Below are 14323 nucleotides of genomic sequence, written 5' to 3'. Positions count from 1 at the left end.
CTAGTCTTAATGGTGTACATCTAGATGCAGTCAAGTGTCAATAACATGCATAGTTTATGCCCATTTAGATACACAGGTGAACTTTTAAAGAATTCCAGTATAAATCTGTAAAAATTAATAGAATGCATCCTGGTTTTTCTGCAGTTGAAAATTTGTGCTGGTTTTGACAGATCTTGTTTTAAACTTTAAAAGCACAATGAAAAAATCATTTGGAGGGACTGAAATGTGAAGATAATTAAAATTAAGTCTTTCTGAGGAAGAAAGTAAAGAACCACTTTGTAAAACAGAATTTTCACGAGACCACATTTTATGATAGTGAAACTTTATCCCTACTTCTGTATATCAGCAGAGGAGTTAGCTGATATAAAGCTTTAAAGTGCATTTGAGCCTCTGTCTCTTGTTCATACAACATACATCTTGATTTCTGTGTTGAGAGACTCTAAAGGTGTCTTCCTTGTCCCACCAGAGTCTGTTACCTGCAGTCTGCAAAGATCTTTTACAAGAGCAGTACCTTAGATGTCTTTGGTTTCTCTTGGCATACCAAACACATGTACAAATGAGCAAAGTATTTGCCTTTGCAAGCATTGGACTTCTCATGCTTGAAGGAAAGTGCCCTTGGATCCTTCTCTCTTCCCACATCTTGCCTGAATGTCTTTTTTTTTTTTAAGTGCAAAATGAGTCAGAATTATTATAACTGTTTTCTGTCATGAAAAATTTTATGAACACTTAAAATCTGTAATTCGTACTTCATTACAAATATGTTATTATTCACTCTACAACCAGCCTGATAAGTTGTTCCCTTTTTTTCACAGACTGTCTCTATATATCTTACTAATACACAGTGTGACGTTTGCTTCTCTGACATCTTGATCTACTAATGTTTTGCTATAAATATTTTCCACTATGACACCTTCTAATGTAAAACATATTTATTTTCTTTTATATTTGTTTATTTTCTTATTTGCTTACCACTGTTCTGTGTTTTCTTTTCTGTCTGGGTAGCTTTTAAAACAACCACCGCATTTCCAAACTTAGGTACCATTGCTTGCTAATGGAAAAATTCCTGCCAGAGCTCCTCTCCATTCTCATGCACCCTTCAGTGAAACACAGTCAAAAAGAACAGTACATACCACAGCAGTATATCCTTTTGGCATTCAAATCAGAAAAAATAAAGCAAAGAAACCAAACCAAGCCAATAGATTAAACGTGATGTTTTAAAATAACATATGCATTCCTTTTTCATTATTCTTAAATATTAACTTCTGCACCTACTTTGTAGATAAGCAAAAAAAAAAGTTACTTACAGTAATTTTTTACTAGAATTGCTGACTCTGATTGTCACCAACTGTGGAAATGTTGATATGTCACCAGAAGGTTCCTTCTGGTGCTTTCAATTAGACTGGTCAAAAAATCCAAATGTCAGTATTTTTTATTTACTGTTTAAAGTCCATTGTCAACAATATTCCAAACACATTTTTGTGGAGTCTTGAGCCCCAACAATCACCCAATCTTCTGGACACTCAATAAAACTGAAGAGAAAATTTCAGTCTTTTAATGTTCATTTGTAACTTTCCCACAAGAAATGTCATCACAAATGGCACTATCAGCATTGCTGTTGAAAGACACTCCAGAGGCAAATTATTTAATATGCTTTGACCCTCACCTGCATTTCTCTCAGAGGTGACAGACAATTCCAGGCAGGCTGGACTTCTTATTTACCCAGGTTTCCCTTTCCTAGGCTTTGTAGGATGCATTTATAATGACCAAAGGACTGCGATGATTACATCAGTCTTATCTTGACTTAGATCTCCACCACTCATCACTTGTTTTTCTTTGATTTATAAATGTTGGTGCAGAAATGTTTTCTTTGCCTTGTTGTTTGGTGGCTGACAGCAGGATGAGATTCAATCTGTTCTACCTGAATTGGAACGTGCATTTAAACCTGACGTTTTTACCTTCCAGATGTACAGGAGATGGCTACAATGACTACAAGAGGTGCTGATCTAAGCAAGCAGGCAGCGTTATGGCAGAGTAGAACCAAGGGGACGTACAAGTTTTTAAGACATCATGTCCTTTGATTGTGATGCTGTCACAGAAAGGTTGCTTTTTATCGTGTGCTCAGTTCCTCAGATTTGAAGGACTACTACTTAGAACTACCATCGTGTTAGAGCTAACCTCGTATACTACTCCATATTTCTCAATTATTATTATTATTTTCAATTCAGTTTAGTACTTGGATCAATTGTACATCAACTCTAATGAAACTGAACATTTCAATTTATCCCATAGGTTCTGGCAACTTTCTGTCATTTTTCTTTTCATATTTGATGAATTTACATTAATAAAATTGTTAGCTTTCCTTGGATCATTTTCATTTTCAGCAATACCACTTTGTTTTAAAAGAAGATGGCAACAATTCTGTCTTTTTGTCTCCTTCAACCTTAGCCTGGACAATCATTTTAGCTTTGCTAATGTGAGCTCTTTGAACGTCCTTTTGAAGCTCTCAGTGTCTTCATTGACTTGAGGACAGTACTTTAACAATTCTTTGTGAATGATATTTCTTTCTCTTATGGATTTCCAGGTTTTAAGATTAAATACATCTGCAGTACTTGTTTCCTTTCTTTCTCTGCTGAAAATGGTAGGCAGGAATATGATTATGACAAGAAAAGGACTTGCAAGGTAAATACTGTTTTTACATTTACTAAAGTAATTATCAAGGTAATAGCGTAGCAATGGTCAAATGAAGCACAGTAAAATATCCTTGCCTATTCCTTTCAGGCTTTTCTGTGCTCAGTAATGGAGAGGGCATGCCTCTAGTAGCAGTGAATTGGTCTCTTCTGTGATTTGAGACTACCATAATCTTGCATGGAAGCATCCATTTAAACACCCTGGTTCTGATCTCTAGTATGGGCTTGGAGGCTACTCTTTTGTTCTGCCAAACCTTAATATGTGCCCCAAGTGAGGTCTTTAACTTATGTGTGACTGTACAGGAGGGCAAAGGGTTTTTATGTAAACCCTTCTGTCAGGTGCCCAAGCTGGAGTGTTCCACCCACCCCACCACCAGCCAGGCACTTGGTGGCTGGTACCCAGATGTCAGGCCCAGGATCTTCAGCAGACAGAGGACAAAACACACCAGCTTACCAGTTTTTCTCATGTCTCTGGGGTTATTCATAGGCTGACAGCCATGTGCAGGCTTTGGATTGCATTTTTGCACTATATTGGTGCTGACAGTTGTATTTGCACTTGTTTCTAGTACATACTTTTGAGATACAACAGAACAGATCTTGATTGCAAGCGAATACATCCTGAGTTATAGCTAAACTGCTGGTAAACCACCCTACCATCTTGCAGAACCTGATAATTACACTTGTGTTTCTGCTGCAGTGTGATTATTTTTTCCCAACATCCCAGAAAATTCAGGAAGATGTAACCTGCTATTCTGAAGAGATGGCCCTGCTGGTTAGTCTGTGCTGAGAGACCACATAATAACAAAATCATTTAGGTCAGAAAAGACCTCCAATGTAATTGAGTCCAACCCTTGATCAATCACCACCTTGTCAACTAGGCCATAGGCCTAAGTGCCATGTCCAGCCTTTCCTTAAATAACTGCAGAGGTTAATGAATTCACCACCTGCCTGAGGAGTCCAGGGCTTGACAAACCTTTCTGTGAAGAAATTTCTTCTCATGTCCAACCTGAACCTCACTTGGAACAACTTGAGGCCATTTCCTCTTGTCCTGTCACTGGTTGCCTGGAAGAAGAGGCCAACCCCCACCTGGCTACACTCTCCCTTCAGGCAGTTGTCAAGAGCCATAAAGTCCCCTTTGAGCCTCCTTTTCTCCAGGCTAAACACTCCCAGCTCTCTCAGCTGCTTCTCACAGGACTTGTGCTCCAGACCCCCAGCTCCATTGCCCTTCTCTGGACTCACTCCAGTACCTCAGTGCCTTTCTTGCAGTGAGGGACACAGAACTGGACACAGCACTCGAGGTGTGGCCTCACCAGGGCCCAGCCCAGGGGGACAGTCCTTGCCCTGGTCCTGCTGGTGATGCCTTTTTCTCTGGTCTTAGAATTAAGAGCCAGACATGGTTAAGGGATAAAAGGGTTTTTATCTCCGTATTTAATAAGAAATTTTATGGTGTATTTATTCGTCAAAATAATATGCTGAAATGCACACACTCGGTATATCACATATACAATTTTATAGACTTTGTAAATTAGTATATCTGACGAAGATTCTCTAACGAGGAGCTTAAATGAATGAAATAACATCTCTCTATTCTAAAGCATTTCTTCTCAGATGGGGCTTGAGACTAGTTTATAAAATATGTTTTAGAGAGAGGATCTTGGTTTTTCAAGATAGCATAATGCTTTCTGGCCCTCAGCTGTGAGGCTTTTAGGATGTTTGGTCTTCTGGCTTAGCAGAATACCAGGACTATGTTAAAATATTAGGCTTAAAGAATTATAAGCATGTATGTTAAGAACACTGAGAATACACGAAAGGTATGTAAAAAAAGAAAAGGCAAAAAACCATCATGGCATCATTGGGCACACCATTGCTGATCCAGGACAGGATGCCATTGGCTTTCTTGGTCATCTGGGCACAGCTGTCTCTTTTCACGCACTGCCACCAGCACCCCCAGGTCCTTCTCCACTGGGCACTTTCCTGCCACTCTATCCTAGCCTGTGGAGCTGCCTGGGGTTGTTGTGACCCAAGGGCAGGAGCCAGCACTGGGCCTTGTTGAACCTCAGACCACTGGCCTCAGCCCATCAATCCAGCCTGTCCAGATCCCTCTGCAGAGCCTTCCTATCCTAGATCCTACTTTTGCTAACCAGAGGACAAATGAGGCCAGACGTCACATATTTCAAGAAATAAAAGCATCATTTTTCAAGATCAAGGACAAGCAGCTCACTGCCGGTGTGGCGCAAGAAATGTGCTGTCATGGCACACTTCAGCTGGTCTTTGGATGTGAGCTAACCACTTCCTCTTTGTTTCAGTTTCCGCGTTCAGAATTCTTGGATCGATCTCTTTTTACTAGGAGCATTACATTACATTAGATTTCATTTATAATATTCTAAATTATAAAGAGCAATATATTATTTATGAATAACATATATAGTCAGATTACATGCAGGCGACCTCATACCAAAATTCAAGTCACCTATGAGACAGATCAGTAAATGACAAATATTTTTGCAAATAAATAGCACAAAAGTTGCTAAGTGACTCTGACCTGAAATAACTGGTGTTGTCCTACCGCATACAATATGCAGCATCTTTAACAACACGCTGAATTGGAATGATTGAGACTGTTTACGTGTCCTCAAAACAGCTTCTGCTTCTTCATGACTTCCTGGTTATGCTAACTGTTGTGATATTCTATGGCACAACAGCTAGCCTTTCTGAAATGTTGGGCCCAACAAACTTCTTTAGCAGCATCCTGCCTGAGGAACAAAAACCTTGTGTTTTCAGGCTGAAAGGCAATAATCAGTTAGCCTACTTTTCTGACACTCCACCTCCTTTCTATGCATTTGAAAAATAATTTACATGCAGATTTAATTAGGAAAGGAAGCTGTCTAATGCAGTGAGTGTGGGTGTGAACTTCTCGGACTGAGGGGCTGCAGCCCCTCCATAAACACGTTAGTGCAAGTACAGGGTATCACATCATGCGCTGCTGCTCTGACAGTCTGACTGCAAAGGTCCTTTTAGGAAGAGCTGAATTTACTTTGATAGTATAACTAAAGAGATGTCTATATAAAACTGTGGTGGTTTTTTTTAGTTCAAAACCAAATATCAGCAACCTCTTCTATTCAGCTGTCTCAGCCCTACAATACCAAAATTTTGCTGAGCCTTGGAATATTGTTTTGACTGGCTATGGCTTGAAGACATATTTTCTTAATGGCTGATTGCTACTGACAATACCATATGAAGCATCACTTTTAGGTTAAGATTTTAGAAGTCTAAAGTATTTTTGCTGAGTCTTTGGGACAAATAAAAGAAGTTCCCCCCAAATGAGGCTGTTGAGTTTTACAAACTCCCTTGTGTTTGAAAAGATATTAGCAAGAAAGATTTGTTGCAGTGATCAGAAAATCACTAAAAAGTATGGAGACAAATTAACACACAAAGAGAGACAAAAAACTTGTTTCCTTAAATAATACATCACAATTTTTCATTCATTGGTGAATGATGAATTCTTCCAGGTATTCTCTTTAAAGGCAGACAGAGTGAAAAATATATACAAAAACATCAAATAATAAGAGGAAGTCTAAAATGTACCAAAGGAAAAAATATATTCTTTATTTTTCTTATTATTTAATTTACGTGTGAGGGATGTATATGTAACAATAACATACTGTATTTCTTTTTTTCCTAGATAGCAGTTCTCACAGTATTTTAATCATTCTTTAATGTTTCTGTCAACAAACTGAAATTGTTGGGTCTATGGTGCTTCATCCTTCTGGCCGTTTTCCCTATTACAAAACTCTCTAAATGGAAAAGCTTTGGCTGCACTAGGTGTTTTTATTATAGCTAGACTTTCCTGCCATCAAAACAAAAATAAAACCATATTGTTGTCTAAATTTATATGCAAAATATGATTAGGATCACTAGTAAAAGTTTGAATCAAATTATTTTCTTTTATATGCCACCTCAGATTGAGCAGATGAGAATCTCTTGCACCCACTTGTGTAAACTTTGTTTGAATGACTAGCTTCACTTCAAACACATCACTGTTTTGACAGTACAACAATGGCAAACAAACAGAAGAACAGAAGAACAAAGGATCCCTGCAACAGGAGGCCCAAGAAAGTCCTTTGTGAAATTTGTGTATTGCAAGTCCCTGTAAATAGACTATAAACATAATTCCAGGGCTGATCTTACAATGTTTAATTTGTTACAAAGTCCTTTGATGTTTTCATTAATAGGTTGTCTGCTTGTCTAAGCTTTAATTTATTTTTTTATTTTAAACCATAATCCTATGAAATTTGAGACAATGTTAAATAGATTATACTGACAGGATGTCATAATGTGCAGACTACACAAACATAGTTATGGCCGAGTTCCTCTTGTGTGAAGGCAGGTCAAATTGGAGGGATTTATTCCTAATTTCAAATTTTCCTTTGCTTGTGTATTACAGACTTAGTATTACAAAGGAACTGCTGTATTGTTTAGACCAGTTTGGCTCTAACAAGTCAGGCCAAGGACCATTCACAATCAATTAAGTCTCATCACAGAACAAGATTCCAGACATGGATCTCTGGTGGCTGCCAGAAAAGGCTTTTTTGACTCGCTTGCAGGAGTCTGTGATAGAGTTTGGGGTTTTTTTTTTCCCTATTGTTTTTCTTCTTTGCATTTTATTTACAGAACAATGTCCAACACTTTGATGAACAGTTGAACATTTAAGAAAACTCAGAGCCTTTTTTATATTAATTGACAAACTATAGGCTTATGATACTATTCTACACAAGTAAACTAGTTTTTATTAAGTCTAACACTGCTTAGAAGAATATTTTAATCTCTTTGCTTCATTCATGTATTAATACATTTGCCAGCACAGTGATGTAATTCTTGACAGAATCCCTTATAAGCAGGTGTTGTTGTTAATGTTATACACAGAGTTAGTCTGAGATAGCTGTTTGGGGCTTTAGGGGTGTTGCTTTTTTTTGTTTCACTCATAATCATAGAGGAGGCCTAAATTCCACACATAAATAATAAAAAGGATGTTTTTATCTCTCTATTTTCACATACAAAAAGAATCCCCTTTAAATCAGTTATACATAAGATATAGCCAAGTATGTTTGTACTCAAAAGTGTACTTACAAGGCTGAGATAAACAGAGACCTTAAAATAATTTAGGACAGTGACACCAGAAATGAGTCACATTTCCAATGGACACAATACATCTAACCTGACATATACCAGAGGACAGTCTGAGCATTGCTTTTATCAGAAACTCTTCTGAGATAATAAGGGTTGTCCCAGATAGCAAATAGTATTTCATCTATATATTATTCATCCTCTTCTGGGTAAGAAAGAACCATCTTTTCTTTCCTGGGTCTGTTTGTCTTTCAGTGATGTGGTTACCTTAAAGTGAACATATCTGTCTTTGATTTTTGTGGTGTGCTGAACTAGTTCACAGTGTTCAGCAGATTCATTATTCATAAATTCTGTTAGAAACATGATAGATATTAAAAGATACTAATTTTGTTGACTTTTTTTTTTCATATAGCCCAATGAGGGCTTCTTTTAATACAAACTCATTTGAAGGAATCTTTACTAATACTTAAGCTTTTCCTATCTGCAATTTTTTGTGATACAAAGGAAGATGTAGAGTTTTACAGTGTCACTCCCATTGCCCTGGAATGAATACAAGCAGTTAATTTTCTTCATGTGGAACAATCAGAAAAATTATTTTATTTCTTCATGATTAGTTCCTCTCAGCAGCTATCAGTAATACTTGCTATTATTGAGGAAAGCAGAGGATGCAACACTGGCCTTATAAATGAACACCACTGTATAAGAGCAGAAGACAATTTTTGGTATTAGAATAGAGGTTCACAGAAGAGTAATTGCATATAAATAAATGCAAAATTGTAAGACTGCTTTCAGTTAGTCAAATAAGGTAAAAATAGGAAAGAGCTGCAGAATACCCACACTGCTATGTTTACTTGTAAAACCTGGCTAATTAAAAAAGTTAAATTACTTCACTTCTGCCTAACCTGCACTTTGCCACTCTTAGGAAGAAGACTAGGAACATTGCAAAGATGACTTAAGTCAACTCATACTGGCTGCCTTCTTACATTTCTTGCCTCCCAATATATGTTGTCCTCTCCAGTCCTCTCCTTCCCACACTCTCTTCACTCCAGCCCTGGATACTCAATCTGCCCATTCAGATTCCTTCATGAGTCAGTTCAACTCAGCAAAATCTCAGAAAACTAACCCAATTTCCTGCTGGCTTACTCAGTACTTCAGGGTTGAACAGCTGCCAGCACTGGCACAAGATCTATAACAGGAGTGTATAGCCAGAGGAAAGAGATGGTCTTTCCTTCCTTTGGCAGCTCTGAAGTATTAATTTACTTTATTGCATCTCCCCAAACCAAACCTTCAGTGAATTTCTAGATTTTCTGGGAAATGGTGTGAGGATAAAAGAGAACTGGCAGTTCCTCCAGTGAATAGCAAGGAGTCATACATGCTGACTTCCCAGCTGAAGTAGGGGAAAATGGGTTGACATAGTTAAATCCTGCACTCTTCATTAACCTCAAACCCAAGAGAATTCTACAATGGGAATTAATGCAGATTTTTTGATGTTTAAAAAATATAAAGATGAAACTGTAGAAGCAAAATCAGAAAGACTGTGAAGAATAAGATAAAACTTGCAAGGAATGTCATGTAGGAAAAAGCATCTCTAAGGGATGCTGCCAATAAAAGGCAGAGCAAGCAAAGAATTATTCTGCTGTTCGTCAGATTCATTAGGTTTTTGACAGGTAACACAGAGAAGGCTAAAGTGTTCAAAAACCTTTTGCGTCTGACCTCTGTTAAAAGGTTAGCTGCAGCAGAGCAGACATTGAAAACCAGTGAAATAGTTAAAAGCTCACCCTGCGGTAATGAACCATTTACTCATTGCCTGGGCTTAGTGAAATACTGAGATACTTAAAGAACTAATCAATGTAGTGCCAGCCTTTCTGTGCTTATCTTTGAGAACTTACACAGTACAGGGAGCATACTGCATCACTAGAAAAGACAATAGCAGGCCTTTATTTGGAAGGAAAACAGCAGGACCTGAGAGTTATTGAATGGTAGGCTTAGCTTCAGCTCCTGAAAAAGTACTGAAGCAAACAGGCTGTTTATTTGCAGGTAACTAAAATTTATTAGGAAGATGAACAACAAACATCTTCCAAGGGGCTGATTTTTTCTAGAACAAACTGTATCAAACCAATGTAATTTCTTACTTTGACAAAGCAGAAATCTTTGATGCCAGATAGGAAATAAAAAATGTCAGTTATTTTAATTTATCATCCTTAGTGCTTCTCTTATTCTCATACTAAACTCCTTTTCTGTAGGTCTTTAAGAAAGGACTGAACTGTTCCCTGTCAGAGATGTTTATCCTGTCCTCAGGCCAGAGATCAGTGGAAAGGGGCTGGTGAAATCCAGTCCAGCTTGTCTTACCTTTTATAAGTTAAAAGACAGATTCAACTACACTTTCACTATTCACAACAAGATAGGAAATAGTATCAACAATTAGGCCTTAAATGAAGATCAGCTTGAATACATTTGATGTGACTGCAAGGTACATATGCTGTTCAAATACACAGCACTGTGAGCAGTATTTCCTATTAACTTAAGTGTAATGAATCAGTGTTAACTAGGGCCATACTATAAGGGAGCTATTAATTACCATGGTATTTGTCTTGTTTTACTGTGCAAATCTAAGGCTGTATCTGCTTCAGCCCAAACAACAGTAACCAGATGAGTTGCAAAAGCTTTTCCCCTTTCTTCAAGTAGACATAAGAAAGGTAAGTGTAAGAAGTCCCTTCATATGTGCATGTGATAGCACTCTCCTGAATGCTTAGGAAAGGTAAAATTGTATAGATATAGCAGCTTCCTCACAGACAGGACAAGTTATCCTGTAATCTGACGCTTCTGACAAGGCTGCTTTGCCAAGGACAAATAAATAGCCCTTGCATGAGGGAATGCATTGTGCTAGTAATGATGGCAAACTGCTGACCAAGAGCAGGCTGGAGCCTGGAATTAGCCACTGCCAAGTCAGAGGTGCAGAGATAAACCACTCTGTATCTAGACTTCTCTTGCATTAAATTTATTTTCTGTGTACTATAAGTACTGGAAAAAACAAACACCACATTCTGTTTTAATTTAATTACAATTCATTTTGTAATCGTTGCTCTGTACTCTCCATAGGCTGCTCAGGAAGCATTTTACAGACACTGATGAGCAAAGGCTGGAAATTATGGGGAAAGTAATTTTCAATCTCCTCACAGGAAATGATTGTATCAAGAGACATATTTTCTCTAAGAAATGAAGACATGTCTGCTTTGTGGAAGGGGCATACTCAAACTAAAAGTTCACTATGAGAAACACATGCCCCAAAGTGCGCTCTGCACACCTACCCCACTGTGCGGGGCACGCAGCAGCCCACTGCAGCCCTCTGCTCATGAGCACAGATCTTTCCTGGAAGAAAAATCTAGGTGAACAGGGGATTGAAGTGCTGCCATGTCTCCTTCAGGGATGGACTACAGGAATGAGGAATATTGGAGTTGCTTCCTGCCCCAATAGACCAGAGAAATCCTGAAGGTGCAGTTTAGTAAAGCTTTGCAATGGCCACCTAGAGTGTCTCTGCAATTCCTGAGAGCTCTCTGTCCCACAGCCCTGAAGTGCTGCAGCTATAATGAAGCATTTCTAAGTGTCTTGCTGTCTGTCAGTGCTATCAGCCTGAACTAGTACTGCTCGAAATACTCTTTTTATCTTTTGTTTTTCCCCTTTGAGGACACTAGGACTTTTCATCTCAGTTGTTTCCAAAATTTATTGTGGATAAAGACTTTGATGATTAAAATCCTTCTAAAACCTATCTGAGCCTCCAGCTCTCCAATGAATGCTGTGTCTCCCAAGAGTCAGTATAATGTGCTCAGTGGTCTGGCCCTTTTCTCTCTGATGAAAATACTATCTTTATGTAAAATGACTAAATCTGACTATGACAAGAGCAAGAATGATAAGGATTCTAGAACTCTGTAAGAGCATTTCTTAGTATGATATTGATTGACACATAATTCCTGAAGAACCATGAAAAGCATTCAATAAAACTTCTGAAGATGCCTGTAGGTTCTGAGAACTTTCTTTACGCCACCAGTATAAGCAAATTAATGTAATGATGTGTCAATCACTGTTTTAATCTCCAGTGTGCTTATAAATTTATGTAGTATGGATGAAAAGTCAGTCAGTACAAACTAAATTAGCAATATAATAGAGCCTCCAGACAAGATCTGCTGAAAATCAGCTACAGTGGCAAACTGAACAGTCCTTGCTGGGAAAAAATTACGTTTTCAGTTACCTATGTTAAAGATTTTCTCTATGCATAAGGTAATCTTTCCATCCAGTTTGGTTTCACCCTTTCAAGATGCCTAAGATGTTCCTAGCTTCAAACATACACGACTTCTGAGACCAACCTTTACTTCTCAATGTTGCTCAGCATAAAAGTCTCATTTAGTAACAATGAATTGCTTTATTTGATAGGATTTAAAGAAGGACTTACACTTAATTTAAAGGGAGGGAAACAGCTTGTCAGGGGCATGGAAACATACGGAAAGACTACAGAAGTTTGATTAAATTCTAGAAGCAATTTGAGCAATAGTCTCCTCACAGGAAGATTCTTAATTACATCAGAAGATTGGAATATAGACACTTAGTAAAGCATTGCATGGCTTGGAAGTCCAGAGTACCGTGAAGTCTACCTTCATCTCCAGAGTAATGCAAATTACTAACATGCATAGAAGGAGAAAATGGAACAAGTGTTCTTACAAAAGACAGCTTGCTGCTGAGTTGTCTTTTGCCACTTGGCTCACAGAAATATAAAGTGTTCAAATGCATCAGTTCCCTTTCAGGATACATAACTCATCAGACATCAGCATTTCCACTTCCAAGGCTGAGGATTACTTTTTCAAAATTTAGTCTGTACATTTAGAAATATTAATATTTTTACTTTTGTCTGTGTTAAGTGTCTAACTTGGGTGTGACGCAGGAAAAATATTTAGGACTCTGTGTTCCTTATATCTGGAGAGAGATAGGCACTTCCTTTTGTCTCATTTCTTGGGTAGAGAGTGCACAAGGACAGCGGTTTTATCAGGTGGGACTATATTGACACTATCTGTTTATCAGTGACAGTTACTCTGCTATATTAAAGTTTTTAAAACCTGTTCTTGGCAAATGATTAAGCCCATTGCTGAGTAGTACACACAGCAAGCTTGTTTGGGGTAAACATTTTGTGAGACCCTTATTAAACGGCAACCATGCAAGTTCTCAGCAGGCAGCTGTGGGGGGCCTGTGGGTCCAAGCACGATTCCAGATGTCTGCCCTGGGATTTCTGATGGCATTGCAGATGAGGAAGGGTCCATCAGCAAATCTTTGCAGTCTTAAAATCACATGCAGAATATCATTCCAAGTGAGTCTAAATTGATGGGAGGAAGTGTAAATGGAAGAAGGAAAGCGAGAGTGTAGAGGGTGTAACTGTCCCACAGCATCAATGTGTGTGTCACTGCCAGCAGCATTTCACATGGCAGCACAGAGATCAGTGACACTGACTATGAATCAGAACATGAAAAGCACAAACTTTTGTTCCCTGCCTCTCATGTTCCTGCTTCTTAAGTTGGTGGGAAGAGAACCAGCAACCCAGGTAGGGCAGATGCAGGTTGACCTCTGGTCTGAGACAGCTTGTCTGATGCTTGACTGACAACAGGAACTCATTTGGTCATGCTGTCATCAGCATAATTCCTGCATTGTCATTTTATTGATTTTATTAAACTAAGCAGATATACTTATGAGCCTAAAGAAGTGAAAGGTATATCTGCCATTCCTTCCCAGGTAAGAACTGCATCTCTTTTTGTACAGAAGGACAAAAATCTTCCTAAATGTTGGCCTGTTGTTAACAGGGGAGTTGAATTAGTCACTCAAAAGGTAGAGGTTCTCAACATGTTCTTCATGTGTCTTCACCAGCACTGCTGAGCCCCAGGTGTCAGGAACAAAAATCCAGGCTGATGCAAACACAGGCCTGCTGTCAGTAAAGGCAGAGTTGATGTGTGAGCTGTTACTGGAGCTTGACCCCTATGACTCAGTGGGAAGATACCCCCCCGAGGGGTCAAGAGAGCTGGATCATGTCATTGTGAGGACACTCTCCATAATCTTTGGGAAGTTGTGGACATCAAGGAATATCCCAGAAGACTGGAAGAAGGCTCATGTCACCCCCCCATCTACAAGAACAGCTTAAAGGAGGATCCAGGAAAATATGGACTCATCCATCTTACTTCAGCCCCTGGGAAAGTTAAGGAATGAATCCTCCTGGGGGCTTATCATGTGTTAGATGAAGCACATGACTGGGAAAAGCCAGCATAGATTCACCCAGGGCAAATTGTGCTGGGCAAACTTATCTTAAGATAGGATCTTGTGTACCCATATAAAGTTTGATTTTGTTAGCAAGGTGTGTGAGGAAGTGGATACTTGGGAGTGGAGGGCCACCCTGCAGAAAGACCTAGATAAGCCGGAATAGTGGGCTAATGAGAACATTGTGAAGTTCAGCAGGAAAAGAATAAGGTTTTGCACCCAGG

The sequence above is a fragment of the Coloeus monedula genome, assembly GCF_965178545.1.
Source record: "Coloeus monedula genome assembly, chromosome: Z".
In the NCBI taxonomy this organism is placed as follows: domain Eukaryota; kingdom Metazoa; phylum Chordata; class Aves; order Passeriformes; family Corvidae; genus Coloeus; species Coloeus monedula.
Note: the sequence above shows the minus strand (reverse complement) of the source record.